We start from the raw sequence: 18,694 nt of genomic DNA, 5'->3' as shown, positions 1-18,694 counted from the left end.
TGGCTTTATTTTGCTCTTTTTCTAGTTTCATAATGTGGAAATTCAGATTATTTCCCTCTGAACAATGATATAGTACATCTAAAAAATTCTGAAACACTGAATTTTTTTAAATCTTTATTTTATTAGTCATCCATTTTATACACATCAGTGTATAAAATGTCAATCCCAATCTCCAACCTCATCACACCACAACCGCCACCCCCCACCACTTTCCCCCCTTGGTGTCCATACGTTTTTCCTCTACTTCTGTGTCTCAATTTCTGCCCTGCAAACTGGTTCATCTGTACTATTTTCTAGATTCCACATATATGCGTTAATATACGATATTTGTTTTTCCCTTTCTGACTTCAATCTGTATGACAGTCTCTAGATGCATCCATGTCTCTACAAATGATCCAATTTAACTCCTTTTATGGCTGAGTAATATTCCATTGTATATATATACCACATCTTCTTTATCCATTCATCAGTCAACGGGCATTTAGGTTGTTTCCAAGACCTGGCTATTGTAAAAGGTGTTGCAACAAACATTGTGGTGCATATGTCTTTTTGAATTATGGTTTTCTCTGTGTGTATGCCCAGTAGTGGGATTCCTAGGTCATATGGTAATTCTATTTTTAGTTCTTTAAGGAACCTCCATACTTTCTCCATAGTGGCTGTATCAATTTACATTCCCAACAACAGTGCAAGAGGGTTCCCTTTTCTCCACACCCTCTCCAGCATTTGTTGCTTGTAGATTTTCTGATGATGCCCAATCTACCTGGTGTGAGGTGTAGGTTCCCTCTATGCCCACTTTCTGGAGAGGTTTTATCGTAAATGGGTGTTGAATTTTGTCAAAAGCTTTTTCTGCATCTATTGAGATGATCATATGGTTTTTCGTCTTCAATTTGTTAATATGGTGTATCAAATTGATTGATTTGCATATATTGAAGAATCCTTGCATATCTGGGATAAATCCCACTTGACCATGGTGTATGATCCTTTTAATGTGTTGTTGGATTCTGTTTGCTAGTATTTTGTTGAGGATTTTTGCATCTATATTCATCAGTGATATTGGTAATTTTCTTTTTTGTAGTACCTTTTTCTGGTTTTGGTATCAGGGTGATGGTGGCCTCGTAGAATTAGTTTGGAAGTTTTCCTTCCTCTGAAATTTTTCTGAAGAGTTTGAGAAGGATGGGAGTTAGCTCTTTTCGAAATGTTTGATAGAATTCACCTGTGAAGCCATCTAGTCCTGTACTTTTGTTTGCTGGAAGATTTTTAATCACAGTTTCAATTTCTTTACTTGTGATTGGGCTGGTCATATTTTCTGTTTCTTCCTGGTTCAGTCTTGGAAGGTTATATCTTCTTAAGAATTTGTCCATTTCTTCCAGGTTGTCCATTTTATTGGCATAGAGTTGCTTGTAGTAGTCTCTTAGGATGCTTTGTATTTCTGCCACGTCTGTTGTAACGTCTCCTTTTTCATTTCCAATTATATTGATTTGAGTCCTCTCCCTCTTTTTCTTAATGAGTCTGGCTAATGGTTTATCAATTTTGTTTATCTTCTCAAAGAACCAGCTTTTAGTTTTATTGATCTTTGCTATTGTTCTCTTTGTTTCTATTTCATTTATTTCTGCTCTGATCTTTATGATTTCTTTCCTTCTGCTAACGTTGGATTTTGTTTGTTCTTCTTTCTCTAGTTCCTTAAGGTGTAACGTTAGATTGTTTATTTAAGATTGTTTCTTGAGGTAGGCTTGTATAGCTATAAACTTCCCTCTTAGAACAGCTTTTGCTGCATCCCATAGGTTTTGAGTCATCATGTTTTCATTGTCATTTTTCTCTAGGTATTTTTTGATTTCTTCTTTGATTTCTTCAGTGATCTCTTGGTTATTTAGTAACGTATTGTTTAGCCTCCATGTGTTTGTGTTTTTTACGTTTTTTTCCCTGTAATTGATTTCTAATCTCATAGCGTTGTGGTCAGAAAAGATGTTTGATATGATTTCAATTTTCTTAAAATTACCGAGGCTTGATTTGTGACCCAAGATGTGATCTATCCTGGAGAATGTTCCGTGCACACTTGAGAAGAAAGTGTAATCCGCTCTTTTTGGATGGAATATCCTATAAATATCAATTAAATCTATCTGGTCTATTGTGTCATTTAAAGCTTGTGTTTCCTTATTAATTTTTATTGGTTGCTCTGTCCTTTGGTTTAAGTGAGGTGTTAAAGTCCCCCACTATTAGTGTTACTGCTATTTCCTCTCTTATAGCTGTTAGCAGTTGCCTTATGTATTGAGGTGCTCCTATGTTGGGTGCATACATATTTATAATTGTTATATCTTCTTCTAGGATTGATCCCTTGATCATTATCTAGTGTCCTTCTTTGTCTCTTGTAACATTCTTTTTTTTAAAGTCTATTTTATCTGATATGAGTATTGCTACTCCAGCTTTCTTTTGATTTCCATTTGCATGGAATATCTTTTTCCATCCCCTCACTTTCAGTCTGTATGTGTCCCTAGGTCTGAAGTTGGGCTCTTGTAGACAGCACATATATGGGTCTTGGTTTTGTATCCATTCAGCGAGCTTGTGTCTTTTGGTTGGAGCATTTAATCCATTCATGTTTATGGTAATTATCGATATGTATGTTCCTATGACCACTTTCTTAATTGCTTTGGGTTTGTTTTTGTAGGTCCTTTTCTTCTCTTGTGTTTCTCACTTAGAGAAGTTCCTTTAGCATTTGTTGTAGAGCTGGTTTGGTAGTGCTGAATTCTCTTAGCTTTTGCTTGTCTGTAAATCATTTGATTTCTCCATCGAATCTGAATGAGATCCTTGCCGGTAGAGTAATCTTGGTTGTAGGTTCTTCCCTTTCATCACATTAAGCATATCATGCCACTCCTTTCTGGCTTGTAGAGTTTCTGCTGAAAGATCAGCTGTTAACGTTATGGGGATTCCCTTGTATGTTATTTGATGATTTTCCCTTGCTGCTTTCAATAATTCTTGTCTTTAATTTTGATTATTATGTATTTTGGCGTGTTTCTCCTTGGTTTTATCCTCCCTGGGACTCTCTGCACTTCCTGGACTTGGGTAGCTATTTCCTTTCCCATGTTAGGGAAGTTTTTGACTATAATCTCTTCAAATATTTTCTTGGGTCCTTTCTCTCTCTCTCTTCTCCTTCTGGGACCCCTATAATGCAAATGTTGTTGCGTTTAATGTTGTCCCAGAGGTCTCCTAGGCTGTCTTCATTTCTTTTTATTCTTTTTTCTTTATTCTGTTCCGCAGCAGTGAATTCCACCATTCTGTCTTCCAGGTCACTTATCCGTTCTTCTGCCTCAGTTATTCTGCTATTGATTCCTTCTAGTGTGTATTTCATTTCAGTTATTGTATTGTTCATCTCTGTTTGTTTGTTCTTTAATTCCTCTAGATCTTTGTTAAACATGTCTTGCATCTTCTCCATCTTTGCCTCCATTCTTTTTCCGAGGTGCTGGATCATCTTCACTATCATTATTCTGAATTCTTTTTTTGGAAGATTGCCTATCTCCATTTCATTCAGTTGTTTTTCTGGGGTTTTATCTTGTTCCTTCATCGGGTACATTGCCCTCTGCCTTTTCATCTTGTCTATCTTTCTGTGAATGTGTGTGCAGTTCCTCACGCTGCAGGATTGTAGTTCTTCTTGCTTCTGCTGTCTGCCCTCTGGTGGATGAGGCTATCTAAGAGGCTTGTGTAAGTTTCCTGATGGGAGGGACTGGCGGTGGGTAGAGCTGGCTGTTGCTCTGATGGGCAGAGCTCAGTAAAACTTTAATCCGCTTGTCTGCTGATGGGTGGGGCTGGGTTCCCTCCCTGTTGGTTGTTTGGCCTGAGGCGACCCAACACTGGAGCCTACCCAGGGCTGTTTAGTTGGGCTAATGGCGGATTCTGGGAGGGCTCACACCAAGGAGTACTTCGCAGAACTTCTGCTCCCAGTGTCCTTGTCCCTTGTTGAACCACAGCTGCCCCCGCCTCTGCAGGAGACCCTCTAACACTAGCAGGTAGGTCTGGTTCAGTCTCCTACATGGTCCCTGCTCCTTCCCCTGGGTCCCGATGTGCACACTACTTTGTGTGTGCCCTCCAAGAGTGGAGTCTCTGTCCCCCCCGCCCCCCACCCCCGTCCTGCCGAAGTCCTGCAATCAAATCCCACTAGCCTTCAAAGTCTGATTCTCTAGGAATTCCTCCTCCCATTGTCAGACCCCCAGGTTGGGAAGCCTGAAGTGTGGCTCAGAACCTTCACTCCAGTGGGTGGACTTCTGTGGTATTAGTGTTCTCCAGTTTGTGAGTCACCCACCCAGCAGTTATGGGATTTGATTTTATTGTGATAGCGCCCCTCCTACTGTCTCATTGAGGCTTCTCCTTTGTCTTTGCAAGTGAGGTATCTTTTTTGGTGAATTCCAGTGTCTTCTTGTTGATGATTGTTCAGCATTTAGTTGTGATTCTGGTGTTTTTGAAAGAGGGAGAGCACGTCTCTCTACTCTGCCATTTTGATCCAATCTCCCGCCATCTTCAATCTCCTGCATTTTCATTTTCATTCAGTACAAAAAATATTTTCTAGTTTCCCTTAAGACTTTATCTTTATCTTTGGATTATTTAGACGTGTGCTGTTTAAATTAACAAATATATGAGAATTTTCTTCATATCTTTCTGTTATTGATTTCTAGTTAGTCCCATTATGGTCAGAGAACATATTCTGCATGATTTTTAATTTTTTTTTAACTGTTAAGGTTTGTCTTATGACCCTGGATATGGTCTCTGATGGTGAATGTTCCATGTACATTTGAAGAGTGTCTTCTATTGTTATTAAGTAGAATACACTACAAATGTCAGTTAAGTCAATTGGGCTGATGGTATTGTTCAGGTCTTCTATATCCTTCTGGATTTTGTTTAATTGGTCTATAGATTACTGAGAGATGATTATAGAAGTCTTCAACGTTGTAGGTTTTGGTACTTCTCTCTTCTCAGCTGTATTAGTTTTTGTTTCACATATATTGAAGCTCTGTTATTAGATTAATTTACATTTAGGATTGTTCTTTTTATTGAATTGACATTTTTAGCATTATAAATGTCTGTCTTTAATCCTGGATAATCTTGGCACCACAAGCTTTCATTTGATAGTGTTTGGATAGCATATCTCTCCCCCCACCCCCAATTATCAGTATATTTAGACTTCTTCTACGCAGCACATAGCTCGGTCTTAACCATTTACATTTAATGTAATAGTTGGTATAATTGGATTTAGGTCTATTGTTCTGTTATTTTCTGTTTGTCCCCTATTCTTAAAAAGAAAAAGCTTTATTAAATATAAATGACATACAATAAACTGCAAATATTCGAAGTGTAGAATTTGATGTTTTGCTGTATAAATACAATGGTGAAAGTATCACCACAATCAAGAAAATGAATATATCCATCACCTCCAAAACTTTTCTCAGAACTCTTCATGATCTCTCTCTCCTGACATTCCAAATCCCCAGGCAATGGATATTTTTTATAATATAATTTACATTTTTCAAGATTTTTATATAAAATGGGATTTTGTTAAAATGAACTTTTTTTTTTTTTTTTTTGCGGTATGCGGACCTCTCACTGCCATGGCCTCTCCCGTTGCGGAGCACAGGCTCCTGACGCACAGGCTCAGCGGCCATGGCTCACGGGCCCAGCCGCTCTGCGGCATGTGGGATCTTCCTGGACCGGGGCACGAACCCGTGTCCCCTGCATCGGCAGGCGGACTCTCAACCAGTGCGCCACCAGGGAAGCCCAAAATGAACTTTTTGAAAAGTTTTAGATTTACAGAAAATTGCAAAGATAGTAGTATAGACAGGTGTCACATACCCAACATCCAGTTTCCATTATCATTAACATCTTATATTAATATGGTAGATTTGTACAATTAATAAACCAACATTGTTACCTTATTGTTAACTATAGTCCAAAGTTTATTCAGATCTCCTTAGTTTTTACCTAATGTCCTTTTTCTATTCCAGGATCTCATCCAGGATACCACATTACATTTAGTATTCATGTCTCCTTAGCCTCTTCTTGGCTGTGATGGTTTCCTCAAACTTTCCTTGTTTTGATGACCTTGACAATTTTGAGGAGTACTGCTCAGGTATGTTGTAGAGTATCCCTCTGTTGGTATTTCTGTGGTGTTTTTTTCATGATTAGCTGGGGTTATGGGTTATTGAGAAGATGACAACAGAAGTTAAGGGCCATTTATATCATATTGTATCAAAGTTACACACTATCAACATGGCTTATGACTGTGGATGCTGACCTTCATCACCTGGTTGAGGTAGTGTTTGTCAGGTGTCTTCACTGTATAATTACACTTTTTCCTCCCTTTCCACACTGTACTCTTTGGAATAAAGTCACTATACCCATTGCACACTTAAAGAATAGGGAGTTTTACTCTACCTCCTTGAAGAAAGAGTGGAATTCCTCTGCCTGGGCAATGTGTCTCTTTTCCCCCATTTATTTATTTATTCATCATTAACAGCAATACGGACTCATGGATATTTATTTTATACTTCGGGCTCTAATCCAATACTACATTATTTTTTTTGCTCAAATTATTCAAGCTTTGGTCATTGGCAACTCTTTCAGTTGTCTCTATGTCCCTCTGACATATAATTGTGTGTGTGTACATGCACACGTGCATGCATGTGTGTTTGAGCACTTACTTTCTACCGCTATAAAATGGCCCATGCTCATTTTCTATACTTCCTGCCCCAGTCCCAGAATCAGCCATTTCTGCAAGAAGCCCTAGTTCCTTTTGCTGGAGAATGGTATTAGAAACCAATACTTTGGAACTAGGTATGCTTGCTGCTACTGGGGTGTTGCTTCTAGGCCCTCAGCTATCAGAACAGAGAAATATATGTGAATACTAACATGTATGTATACCCAAATCTGTAAGTATTTCTACATGTAACCACCTATGTCTATAGTAAGGTAAACATAAGTTCTTTCTGGTATTGCCAACTCTAATTCATTACTGTACAATTCATTTTAGCTTCCTCCCCTTTATTATCTGAAAACTCCCACTCCAACAGTGAGAAACCTAGCTTCCACCATCCACCATCTATTTACTTACTTGTTTAATTTTGGTATACAAGGATGGCAATACCAGCATTGTGAACTTGATACAGTTAAAAACTTTATTCTCGTGGGAAATAACTTTATCAACTAGAGTACACTACTATGTAGTTTCTTTTGCCTCTACTATTAGAGTCTTCATTTATTTCCAAATTTACTTAGGTCAGCACCTATTGTGTCATCTTCAGTGAAGCTGTTTCATACATTTGTAATACAGTTAGATTGTTTTGTCACACTCTGCATTCATTCTTGGATTCCCCAAACTTCTAAATGATTTTTTTTAAATTTTGCATACACTAAAGTTTACTCTTTGTACTTTAAGTGATATGGGTTTAGAAAAATACCTACTGTCATGTATCCACAATTATGTATCACACAGAATAGTCTACCACGTTAGTAAATCCCCTGTGCTTCCCTGATCCTTGGCACCCACTGACCTTTTTACCATTGCCAGAGTTTTGCCTTTTCCAGAATGTCATTTAACTCAAATCATATTCCATGCAGCCTTTTCAGACTGCTATCACTTAACATTATGCATTTAAATTCATGCATATCTTTTTGTGGCTTCACAGTTCATTTTTTAATAATCACTGAATAATTTTCCATTGTATGGATGTACCACATCTTAACCACTCACCTACTGAAGGATGTTTTGGTTGCTCCTAGTTTTTGGCAATCATGAGTAAAGCTGCTATAATCTTTCACATGCAGGTTTTTGTGTGGACATAGTTTTTAAATCAGTATAATAAATTCCTAGGAGTGTGACTGCTGGATTGTATGGTAAGACTATGCTTAGCTTTGCAAGAAATTGCTAAAATGGCTGTACCATTTTTCATTACTATCAGCAATAAAGAGTTCCTATCGCTCTGTATCCTTGTAAGCAATTGTCAGTTTTGTGTGTGTGTGTTTAATCATTCTAAAAGATGTATAGTGGTATCTCGTTGTTTTAATATTCCTTAGTGACTAATAATGTTAAGCATCTTTTCATATGCTTAATTTGCCATCAGTATCTTTAGTGAATGTAGATATTTCTTCTTTTCCAGTACATGCATGTAAGGTTATAAATTTCCCTCTAAGCACTGCTTTTCCTAAATCCCCTAAATCTTGAGAAGCTGTATTTTGATAATAAAAAATTGGTTCAAAATATTTTAAAATTTCTTGAGACCTCTTCTTTTGGCTGCGTTGGGTCTTCATTGCTGCACGTGTGCTTTCTCTAGTTGTGGTGAGCGGGTGCTACTCTTCATTGTGGTGCATGGGCTTCTCATTGTGGTGGCCTCTCTTGTTGTGGAGCACAGGCTCTAGGCACACGGGCTTCAGTAGTTGTGGCATGCAGTCTCAGTAGTTGTGGCTCGTGGGCTCTAGAGTGTAGGCTCAGTAGTTGTGGCACACGGGCCTAGTTGCTCTGTGGCATGTGGGATCCTCCCAGACCAGGGCTCAAACCCATGTCCCTTGCATTGGCAGGCGGATTCTTGACCACTGCACTGCCAGGGAAGTCCCTGTTTTCAATTTCTAATTTAACTCCATTGGGGTCTGCAAATATACTTTGTATGAGTATTATGTTTTAAACTTGTTAAGGTGTGGTATATGGCCCAGAATGTGCTCTTATCTTGGTGAATGTTCCAGGCAAGCTGGAGAAGAATGTAGATTCTGTTGTTAAATGGCATAGTCTGTTAATTAGATCAAGTTGACTGAGTGATACTGTTGTTCAGGTCATCTACATACTTACTGATTTTCTGCCTGCTTGATCTATCAATTATCAAAACAGGGATGTTGAAGTTTCCAACTGTTGTAGTGGATTTGTCTATATCTCCTTCCAATTCTATCAGCTTTTGCCTCATGTGTTTCGACACTCTGTTGTTAAAAGCTAATGTTTAGAATTGTTAAATCTTAGGGCTTCCCTGGTGGCGCAGTGGTTGAGAGTCCGCCTGCCAATGCAGGGGATGCAGGTTTGTGCCCCAGTCTGGGAAGATCCCACATGCTGTGGAGCGGCTAGGCCTGTGAGCCATGGCTGCTGAGCCTGCACGTCCAGAGCCTGTGCTCCACAATGGGACAGGCCACAACAGTGAGAGGCTCACATATCGCAAAAAAAAAAAAAAGAATTGTTAAATCTTGGAGAACTGACCACCAAATCATTACATTATATTCCTTTGCATCCCTCATAATTTTCATTGTTCTAAAATCTCTTTGAATATGAATATAGGTACTCCAGCTTCCTTTTGGTTAATGATAGCATGGTATATCTTTCTCCATTCATTTCCTTTTTACCTGGTTCTTTATATTTAAAGTGAGTTTCTAACAGACAACCCATAGCTGGGTCTTTTTTTGTATATAAGGATCTTGTTTTTTAATCCACTCCGACAATCTCTTTTAATTGATGTATTTATAAGATTCATATTTAAAGTGACTATTAACATAGATTAATATCCACTATTGTTTGTAACTGTTTCCTACTTGTTGCAGCACTTATTTTCTTTTTTCCCCTATTTTTCTGCCTCTTCTGATTTTAATTGACATTTTATATGATTCTATTTCATCTCCTCTCTTAAGATAGTATACTTCTTTTTAGAGTTTTTTAGTGGTTGTCCTAGTGTCTGCAATATACATTTTTTAACTGAATTAAGTCCATCTTTAAATAACACTATAATGCTTCCCTTGTAGTGTAGCTACCTTATAATAGTATATTTCTAAATCCTTTCTCCTATTCCTTATGACACTGCTGTCATTCATCTCACTTACCCATATTCTACAATCACCCTGTATATTGTTACTATTATTAAACAGTAATCTTTTAGATCAATGATGAATAAAAATATTTTATTTTACCTTCATTTTTTCTTATCTGATGCTTTTCCTTTCTTTATGTACAACTAAATTTCTAACCTATGTAATTTTCGTTCTCACTGAAGAACTTCTTTTATGATTTTTGCAGGACAGATCTGCTGGCAATGAATAACCTTCGTTTTTGTTTATATATTTTTTTTAATTTTATTTATTTTTCACTGTGTTGGGTCTTCATTGCTATGAGCAGGATTTCTCTAGTTGCAGTGAGCAGGGGCTACTCTTTATTGTGGTGTGCAGGCTTCTCATTGTGGTGGCTTCTCTTGTTGCGGAACATGGGCTCTAGGCATGCGGGCTTCAGTAGTTGTGGTGTGTGGGCTCAGTAGTTGTGACTCACAGCCTTTAGAGCACAGGCTCAGTAGCTGTGGTGCACAGGCTTAGTTGCTCTGCAACATGTGGGATCTTCCCAGACCAGGGCTCAAACCTGTGTCCCCTGCATTGGCAGGCAGATTCTTAACCACTGTGCCACCAAGGAAGTCCCTAGCCTCCATTTTTGTTTGTCTGAGAGAGTCTTTGTCCTTTACTTTTGAAGGATAATTTCCTGGATACAGAATTAATTATAGGTTAGTGGGTTTTCCTTTCAACTCTTAAATATTTTACTCCACTTTCTTCTTGCCTGCATGGTGATGAGAAGTCTGCCATAATTCTTATTCTGTTCTTCTTCGAGTAAGGTTTTCTTCCATCCCTTTGACTTTGGGGGATTTCTTTGACTTTCAGATTTCTTTGACTTCTTTTAAGACTTTGACTTCTTTCAAGATTTTCTTAGTCTTTGGTTTTCTGCAGTATAAATATCATGTGCCCAGGTGCAGTTATTTATTTTGCTTGGTACTTTTAAACTAAGCTTCCCAGGCCTGTATTTTGATGTCTGTCATTAATTTTATAATACTTTCTCTGCCATTATTACTTCAAATACTTCTTTTGCTTCTTTTCCTTCTCCTTCTGGTATTCCAATTATGCATATGTTACACTTTTCAAAATTGTCCCATAATTCTTAAATGTTGTGTTCTGGGTTACTTTTTTCCATTCTTTTTTCTCATTGCATTTCAGTTTAGCCAGTCTCTATTGATCTATCTTCAACCTCACTGATACTTTCCTCCATTGTGTCCAATCTGTTGATGAGCCCATCAAAACATTTATTTCTATTACAGTGTTTTTTTACTTTTAGCATTTCCCTTTGTTTCTTTCTTAGAGTTTCTTCTCTCTGCTCACATTACTCACGTGTTCTTGCATATTGCCTACTTTTTCTATTAGACTCAACATAATAATCATAGTCATTTTAAATTCCCTATCCGATAATTCCAACATCTACAATATTTGAGTCTGGTTCTGATGCTTGCTTTGCCTCTTCAGACTATTTTTTCTTGCATTTAGGCATGTCTTCTAATTTTTTGTTGAAAGTTTACCATGGGTAAACTTTACCATGGGTAAATACCCACAGCATTGGGTAATAAGAACAGAGGTAAACAGGCATTTACTGGGTGGATCTGTTAATTTGTCCAAGGAGGTGAACTGTGTTTAATGTTTGCTATAGGTGTCAGAAGCTTCAAATTCCCTTAGTATCCTTGTTTTGACTCTGGGCTTCCCTCAGTACTACTCAAGAGAGAGTCCATGCCTTGTAGCTATTCAGTTGTAACCCATTGTTCTTATACTGGAGCCCTGTTATACATCTGCATATTTTGTTTTTATCTTTTTTGGTGTTGGTATGAGGGTAAAGTGGGGGGGAGGAAAAGCATTCTACAATTTTAGGATTAAATCTCAATAATTTACTTGGCTTATTTTTCTGGGATGTGAACTTCATAGGTGTTTCTCCAGCAGTATAGCCCCCTTAAGATGAATTAGGAAGGCTGAGGGGGCTGGAGTAGGAGGGATGTCCACCTCAAACGGGGATATGGCTCTGGTAATATCTTTTCCCCCAGATATGCTCTGGGCATATTTCACAATGATTACCCTTCCCTCCTTCAAAAGCCACAAGGGGACCTTTTCCAGGATCTTCATCTTGAGAACCTGATGGTGTTCCTGGAGGTAAAACCTATGGGAGTATGAGGGCCTCCCTAAGACTGTTGCTCCCATGAGCTTCACACCCTCATGCAAGTCCATACTCAGCCTCCAGCAACTTATCAAAATTATCATTTAAATGGTCCTAACAATTTATGGCTCCAGTGGCTCCTGCTCTCTTGGTAAGCTGATCTCTGCTGCAACTCTCTAGATTTGCCTCACTCCAGATTTCAGGTTGGTGGTTGCTCCTATAAGAACAAGAGTGATGGGACTTCTCTGGTAGTCCAGTGGTTAAGACTCTGTGCTTCCACTGCAGTGGGGCACGGGTTCAATCCCTAGTCAGGGAACTAAGATCCTGCATTCTGCGTGGCACAGCCAAATAAATAAATAAATTAAAGCTCTTAAAAAATTTTTAAAAAAAGAAACAGGAGTGATGACTTCTAGCTTTGTTATATGTCAGAGCTGAAACTAGAAGTCTCTTACCTTCCTCTTTTATTCCTGTTTCCTTATTCCTGCATTCTTTTGGATTACTTGAATATTTCATATTTGTATAGTTGTGGGGGTTTTTGGTGTTGTTCTACAGATTACAATACATACTTCACTTTTCATAGTCTACTTAGAATTAAAATTTTACTTCAAGTGAAATTTATAAAGCTTATAGATATTTGGTTCCCTTTAAACTCTTCCTTTATATTGTAGTTGTCATGTATATACATCAACATACATTGGAAACCCGAAAAGATATTACAATTTTTTATTTCAACCATCATATTTTAATGAACCCAAGAGAAAAACTGTCTGTTATATCTATACAGATATTTACCATTTCTGTTGCTCTTCTTCCTTTCATGAAGTTCCAAGTTTCTCTCTGGTATCATTTCTCTTCTTCCTGAATAACTTCCTTTACTATTTCTTTAGAACAGGACTTCTGGTGAAGAATTATCTTTGGTTTTAGTAATTTAATTACGATGTATTTGGGTGTGGTTTTCTTGATGCTTACTGAGCTTCTTGAATTTGTAAATGTATGTGCTTCGCCAAACTTGGGAAGTTTTCAGCCATATGTCTTCATTTTCTTCTGCATTAATCTCTTTCCTCTCCTACTAAAATTTTAATGTGTCAATGAAAAAATGTTGCCTGCCATATCACTAAACAAAGGATGTTGCAGTCATCGAGCCATCACATTACAGCTGCCCTGACAGTGAGCCCTGAGGGAGCTCAGGATAGAAACAGGATGTCTCCCATCAAGCCATCAGCCACTGCAGCCACCTCCCAGTGGTGCACCCTGAGAAGACTCAGGATGAGACAGCACAGGATACTAGCCCCAGGTAGCTGAGGTACATATCAAAGGAATGATTTCAATGAGCCCTGACTTTTGCATATTCCCATATATAGAAAAATGCTGAATTCATTAACTTGAGATGTCTAGTTTTCTTTAATTAACAGTGAACTTTTGATGTTCCTACTGCCTGGTCTTTGTTGCAAAACTTCCTATATATCCTGGCTCCTCCTTCACCTCTTCAAAGAGGTCTGAGAGGCTGCGACCCAGGCTTAAGTCCTATTTTGTGTGCCAAATAAAACTTAATTCTCAACTTTCAGGTTTTGAGTTTTTTTCAGTCAACAAATGATGTGTGTATTAGAAGTTTTTATATTGTTCCACAGGTCCCTAAAGCTCTGTTCTTTTAAAATTATTGTTTTCTGTTTTTTACTTAGAAAATTTCTTCTGATCTTCTATACTAATTCACTCTTTCCTCTGTCATCTTATTCTCTCTCAGAGCTTTAGGCCTGTACAGTCACTGTTGCTCCCACAACTGCCACAGGAGTGCAGTTTTAGGAGTGTGTCTTACTCAGAGACAGGACTAGGAAAAAAAAAAAAAACAAACAGAATTTCCCTCATGTGTTCCTTCCTGAAGAAGCTTCAGTTCTTGGATTCAGACTGCCTTGAATTTAAACTGGGAGATGTGGGAGGAAACAGAAAAACAAGGAAATTCACTGCTGTATCTTTCTTCCAAGTTTGGATTTCCATCCCCAGTCTGCTTGCTATTATTTACTTTTCAAAGTCTTCCCATAACTACATCATGTGTTCTGTTCAACGATTTTACGTGTAATCAGTAGGACAGATAGGGTGAGTTCCATCTTAATTGGAACTGGAAACCAATTTTACCACTTTTCATTTTAACTATTTAATAATCAATTTATAAACAAAAAATTTAAAGGATACAGCTAGATTTTCAATATGCTCCACCTTGATCTCAGTGTAAAATTAACAAACATGTCCTCTAAATAAACCCACAGTAATGCTGTAGTATTTTGTTACTGTACTTCATGTGACAAAAAAGTTAAATGCGCATATTTCTTTGAAAAATATGATTTTTATATAAAATTTAATAATTACTACTAATAAGAAAGATGGTACCATCATTAATATGGAATTAACTTACACACTTGGCAAACTGATATATTTTCAAATATATAAACAAAATTACATGATCCTACTCCATATTTTTCGTTCTTAGGCTATCCATAACACCTAATATAACACATAAATCTCAATGTATAACAATCTAAAAAAGTTTATAATCTTGCTAAATAGTAAGTAATAAGATAAATTAATACAAGATACAAAGATAGTATTTATTTTACTAATCCACATCAAAAGAGAAGTTGAAGCTTATTTGAGTCTTGAAATATTAATGTAAGAATATATAATTGCTCAAAACGTTCTACATTGAAAGGGAAACATTCTGTAATTTCTTTTTCAAGATTTTAAACTGCTTTATTCAGATATTTGAGTCTGGAATACACTGTCCAATATGGTAGTCACTAGCAACACATGGCTGTTTAAATTAAAATTCAACAAAATTGAACTCCATTTTTCAATCACACTAGTTATATATCAAGTGCTCAATAGCCACATGTGGCTAGTGGTTACCTTTTAAATAGTGTAGATATAGAACATTTCCATCATCACAGAAAGTTCTATTAGACAGAACTGGGCAACAGGAACATCCAAAATTTTATGCAAGCACAGTTCCTGAGATATCTATAGGCCAGAACTGTGTTAGCCCTTATTAGTTTATGCTTATGGTGAAAAAAATTTTACATTATTATTTTTTTAAATATGAACTTCTTATTTTAAGTTTCCCAGTTGGAAGTATTTTTAGGAGTTACGTATGTTATTATTTATTTGAACCATGATTTCATCAAGCCATATATTTGATTTGATTCAAGGCTTACTGAGGAGATACAAAATGACTTAAATTTTAAAATAATAGATCTTCCTCAACTAACTATGGGGTTACACTCCAATAAACCCATTGTAAATTGAAAATATTGTAAGTTGAAAATGCATTTAATACACTTAACCTACCAAACATCAGAGCCTACCTTAAACGTGCTCAGAACATTTATATTAGTCTACAGTTGGGCAAAATCATCTAACAAAAAGCCTACTGTATAATGAAGTATTGAATATTTCATGTAATTTCTTGAATACATATTGAAAGTGAAAAACAGAATGGTTGTATAGGCACAGAATGGATATAAGTGTATCAGTTGTTTTCCCTCATGATGGTGTGGCCAACTGTGAGCTGCGGCTTGCTGCCGCTGCCCAGCATTACAACAGAATACCGTACCTGCATACTGCTAGGCTGGAGAAAAATGGAAATTCAAAACTTGAAGTACGGTTTCTATTGAATGCATATTGCTTTTGCACCATCGTAAAGTTGAAAAATCAAGTCAAATCATCGTAAGTCAGGGGACCATCTGAACAAGAAAAAGAAAGAAAAAGTAATGGCAAAAGTTGTCTGATTAAATACCCAGGATCAAAAGATATAGGAAAAAAGATGGTAAGAGTTCTATTATCTTAGCTGATTATCCACTTAACCACTGAATAATGATAGGTATATTGATAGTATTAAACAAAACTGCTGATAGATACTACTTTTCTTAAAACAGTTCTGAATAGAAGATTTGAAGAGAATATTGTAGATGGGAAGAATTGTGGAGACTGCAATTCAAGTTAGTTATTTCTATGAATTAACTGTCTTCCTTCATGCTGAGTATTTTAAAGAAACCACGATCTGTTACACTTGCTGATAGATGGGTTTATGACACTTTTAAACTAGTCAGTTATCTCAATAATCCTTGCTTTTCTCTTCTGCAAAACAAGATTATTAATACTTTCCCTGACTATATCACTAGTTTTATGTGTGACTCAAATAAGATGATGTAAGTGAAATGGCTTTGTAGATTGTAAATATTATAAAAATACAGACTGGTATTACATTAACACATTTGATTAATAACACACTGCTATTATTTACTTAGATTAAGGAAGGTCAAGGTATACTTCAGCATCATTTTTTAATGTCTAAACACTGGAAGCATTCAAACACCAAAATATACAAATAAGATTTTTTGAAACTATTGTGTTATAATATTGCAGTGTCTCTATGAGAAAGCAATGGGTGTGCCATAACAGTCAATTTATGCAGTTTGGACAGAACACTGTAGATGTGACTGGACAATCCAGTGACATCAAGGCAATATTGCTCTTAAAATATGAAAGGTGTCAGTTCATTGTGTCCCATACTGCCTAATATATCTTGTATACAAGACATTCTTTTTAAAATTATGCTTTTTAGATGGTAAGGTATCTATATTATAAAAATAATTTTAATGAAAAATAGATTAGGTTCTAAACAGTCCTGGGCAAAGACTTTTGTTTGCATAATGAAAAATTTTGCAAATCGGTTTTCTTTAAATAAAAAACTCCCATTGAACATATATGTATCTTTAATATAATTTTATGGTATTAAAAATAGGAAATGTTAAATTTTATTCAAAACATGAAATGTTTTCACTGAAAGTACTTTTAAAACAAACTAATAAATCTCCAGATAGGAAAAGAGTCAATACAGACAATTCAATGTGTTGTTAAAATAACTTTTCAAGAGTCAGAGTCCAACAGGGAATAAGAACTAAATTTGCTGTGTACAGCTATCAAATATAAGAAAAAAACCACAAAATTTTCATTTATATCATAGTCAGACACAGTAAACTAGTTCAGTAATATACTAGGAATAATTAAATGTTTATGGCAAATGATTGTTCTCGAAGAATTTTTAACAAAGTAACCCTACTGATACACTAACTCAAACGCATTTGTGAAATACTTCTCACATACCAAGGAACTCCAGCCATTTGATCTATATGGAAGACACCACAGCAAATATAAAGTTTGACCATTTTAGAACCCTAACATCCCTGACTACTAGTATGTTCAGCTTAAGGGAATTTAAAGGACTAAGGAAACTTTAAAGCACCATAAAGAGTAGGAAGGTGAGTTCAGTGTATACTAGGTATTGAGGAAAATGCAATGGAATATGTGAAATTTGAAGAGTCTTGGAGGACAGGTAGAATTTAGATAGGCCAGAAAAAGTAATAAGGCTAATTCAAGAAGATAAAACTATATGAATAAAGGCTTAAAGGTAAGAATAAATATGACATGCTCTATTCCTCCCATTTACTCTCCTTTTCACGTTAAGAAACATAAAGAATATAAGAGAAGACATGATAGAAATTAATTGCAGGGAGAGGTCTACTTTGTATAGAGAGGTCAAAAATGTCTGAGGAACATGACTTTTTTTTGAGTTGTATGACCTGAAGTATTAATAAAAGGAGCAAGTTGAGGGAAGATGGGTGAATAGTACACCAGGCAGAAGGAACAATGAATTAAAGACTGAAAGAAAAAAGAGGCAGAAACAGTATAACTACTGGGCAGAGAATGGATTGGGAAATGGTCTAAGTTTAGGGTAAGAGTAGAAGCAGAGAAAACCATTGAGACTACTGTTAACAGTCCAGGCAAGATATGATAGCCACTTGAACTGAGATAGTGGTGGGAGAGAGAGAAATGGACAAATTTTATATATATTTTGGAGAAATAGGGAGATTTGCTGATAGTTTGAATCTAGAGAATGAATAAAAGGAAGTTATCAAAAAACATTACCAGGCTTCCCTGGTGGTGCAGTGGTTGAGAGTCCGCCTGCCGATGCAGGGGACACGGGTTCGTGCCCCGGTCCGGGAAGACCGCACATGCTGCGGAGCGGCTGGTCCCGTGAGCCATGGCCTCTGAGCCTGCGCATCCAGCGCCTGTGCTCCACAACGGGAGAGGCCACAGCAGTGAGAAGCCCGCGGACCGCAAAAAAAAAAAAAATTACCTATGTTTTTGGCTTGAGCATCTGGGTAAATAGTGATACCAATTACTAAGAGGAGGAAGGGTGAAGAAGGAAGAGGTTGGAAGGATGTTCTAATAATGAAAGATTTTCTTAGACATTTATTAGACATCAAATTGGAGATTACAAAAAGATCTGGATATGAGTCTAGAACACATTACTGTGTTCTAAATTTTACTTTAATTATAGGCATATCTGTTATCAACTGTTTTACATTTCTGGTTTTCCAGGGAAAGAAAGAATGGCTTCATTTAACTATTAAATAAATCCTCCTCTCAATGGTGACTGAGAGTCTGATACGCATTCCAAAGGTCAGTCTCTCTGTACTTCCTCTTCTCTCCAAACTCCCGACATTTTCATTCTGACTCTCATCATATTTGTCATACTACTAAAACGCGATTCCAGGTCTTCCCAAGAAAAACAAACTCAAGTGATTTCCCATGGCCCACAGAATCCAAACCCCTAGCATAGTAATCAAGGACCTTTGCCAATTTTCAACAGGCTTCCATTTCACCAGTTTATTATCTCAACAATAA

The 18,694-nt window shown here is 36.8% G+C and overlaps 1 protein-coding gene across 2 annotated transcripts in view; it reads right to left on the bottom strand.

Annotated features, from left to right (window-relative positions):
• The window catches only part of PRKACB (protein kinase cAMP-activated catalytic subunit beta), a 141,789-nt gene that overhangs the window by 85,436 nt on the left and 37,659 nt on the right, over positions 1–18,694 (bottom strand). The gene's annotated exons all lie outside the window — the stretch shown is intronic.

This window comes from Stenella coeruleoalba (genome assembly GCF_951394435.1).
Source record: "Stenella coeruleoalba genome assembly, chromosome: 1".
Taxonomy (NCBI): Eukaryota; Metazoa; Chordata; class Mammalia; order Artiodactyla; family Delphinidae; genus Stenella; species Stenella coeruleoalba.
Note: the sequence above shows the minus strand (reverse complement) of the source record. Positions and strands in the feature narration are given on the sequence as shown.